Raw genomic sequence first — 2,660 nt, 5'->3', positions numbered from 1 at the left:
GATGGTGCTGATGAGGCTTGGAGGGGTTTTAAGGAGCAGGTCGGAGTCATTGCTCCTGACTTGGACCTTTCTCCTTTGGACCCTGATAAGATTGTTATTGATGGTGCCATCGTGGATCCTCCTGTCCCCATGGTGGAGTCCGAGTCCGATTTGAAGACTCGGGGGCAGAGGATCATAGAGTCCCCTCCTCGCTCTAAGGACGCTCCGGGTTCTTCTACTGCTCCTCCGACTTCCTCTCCAGCCCTTGCTCCTGGCGTTCCTTCCGACTCTGCTGGTGGTGCTCCTTCTATTCCTCTTGCTAAGAAGTGATTTTGGCTATTGGGGCCCGGCCTGTGGGCCCCTCTTTTTAAACTCTTTTATATTTATTTGTTGATGTTTGCAACAATTTTTTGGCCTTTTAGGGCCGTAAACAAAACAAATTTTCGATACCCTTTTTAATAAGGGTTTAATTTAGCGTTTAAATAAATGCTCTTTTTTGGATAAGGGTTTTGAGTTACCTTATGCGCGCATGCTTTCCTATTCGTGGTTCTTTTGACTTTTTGATCTTTTCTGGAAAAAACCTTTTCTTTTTGGGGCTTGCCTGCTTTTCTGAATCTTTTTTGATCTTCAAGGCAGCCTTATAACTTTTTCTTAGTTTTTCTTATCTCTTTTTGTTATTCCTAGTACTCAATTTTGTTTCTGTTACAGTGGGTAACCGGAGATTAATGGGCTGGATGGCGTTGGTTGGCCCAAACGTATGAAGGAGGTGGCTTTCGAGTAGATTTGCTACTCGGTGCTCCTCCGTCCGACTTGTGCGTGTGAAAGAATGGGGGGTGGTACCTGCGAAGACACTCTGATGCCTAAGTTAGCAAGAGTGTGAGCAGGTTAGAGAATATTGGGACCTAGAGATACCTAAATGGTGTCAGTGTATTTATAGTGGTGAACCAATAACCACCGCTGAAGTAGTGCCACCTTTTTAGGTGGATAACCGTTCCCATATCTTAGGGAGGTTAAGATATGGCTCTATGAAGTGGTTAGAGAGTTTCTAGGGGCAGTTACTCATTCGAATGAGTGTTATCTGCCAGCTAACCCTCGTGTCCGACTTCTTTGGAGCAGGTCGTGTTTAGTACCGACTTCTTGGGATGAAGGCTGGTACTGGATGAAGGCCAACCCTTTGGGTTGGGCCTCTTTGCTTGGATCCTGGACCTTTATTATTGGGCCAGGGTATGAACAGTGCCCCTACTCGGGCCCAATATCTTTTTAGGATTTGGGTTCGAGTATTCAACTCGGGGTCGTAGCCGATTTGTAAGAGGACCGACGTGATTTTTCGTGACCTTTTGGTTCTGACAGTTACGTCTAATCAAGCGTCGTATCCGTTAGGGGTGTGCGTAGGGATTTAATAGCCTTGGTAACGGTGCATCCTCATTAATGATTGCCCCGATTTTACCGTTATGCCCCTAACGTTCTTATAAATACTTTCCCTCTCTTTTGTTGTTTCGTTTCTGCGATCTTTCAAATTTCCCTTGCATTCGTTCGTGCTGCATTCTTGCGTTTTCGAAGGCTTTTGCTTCCAACCCTTATTTTCGGATAAAGGTTAGTTCTTTAATATGCCCTTGTAGATAAATTTGATTTGCAGACTTTAGTTTCGCATCCTCCTCCCTTTAGAGACCGTGTTGGTGATTTTTCTTTTCCCCTTGTAGGTTTTGTTACCCCCTTTTTATAAAAAGAAATGGCTTCTGTAGATGCTCTCTCTCACTGGGTTGATGTCACGGTCTTAGGGGAGGAGCCCTCAGTCGATTCTGAATTCATTACCAACCTTCGCACTCATCACAGAATTTGTACTTCTGAGGATGACGAACCAAAATATGAATTGGTAGTCCCGGGTCCTGAAGACCGGGTTTGTTTTGGAAGAGTCAATGAGGCGGCCCCTCATTTTTTTTTAAGTATGAGTGCATGATCACCCGTTTGGGTGTTTTTCTTCCTTTTTCAAATTTTGAGATATCTGTTTTGCGTCACTGTCGAGTCGCTCCCACCCAGCTTCACCCCAACTCTTGGGGTTTTTTGAAAATTTATCAATTCATTAGCCAGGCTTTAGAGTTCCCGACTTCTTTAAAGATTTTTTTCCATCTTTTTCATATGACAAAACCCTTCAGTGGGCTAAAAAATAAACAACAGTGGGTGTCGTTCCGAGCTATACAAGGTCGGAGAATCTTCACCCTTTTTGACGAATCCTTTCACGACTTCAAGAACTACTTTTTCAAAGTGCAAGCTGTAGAGGGTCACCACCCCTTTTTCCTGGATGATGATTCTTCTCCCCGATTTCCTTTATATTGGCTGGAGGCCTCCCCCTGCGAGAAATATGGTCTGCTTGACCTAAATGAGGTAGAAGCAGCCATTGTGGGGTTCCTCCGAGAAGTGTGGGGGAGGGCCCCATACTTGGACACAAAAAAGTTTCTCCAGGGGTCTTCGACCTTTGTCCAGGCACAGCTAGGTAGCTTTTATTTGTTTGCTAGATTTCCGACTTGTCTTATCCGACTTGTCTAATCTATCATTTGTTGCTTTTTTCAGAGATGGTAAAGGCAAACGCTCAGGAATCTTACCAAAGGGTCCAGGAGGCTAAAGCAAGGTCTCGCGCCAGAACTGGTGGCGCCAGGGCAGTTATCTCTCCTCCTCCTCCTCCT

This window comes from Arachis ipaensis, chromosome B05 (assembly GCF_000816755.2).
Source record: "Arachis ipaensis cultivar K30076 chromosome B05, Araip1.1, whole genome shotgun sequence".
NCBI classification, from domain to species: Eukaryota; Viridiplantae; Streptophyta; class Magnoliopsida; order Fabales; family Fabaceae; genus Arachis; species Arachis ipaensis.
Note: the sequence above shows the minus strand (reverse complement) of the source record.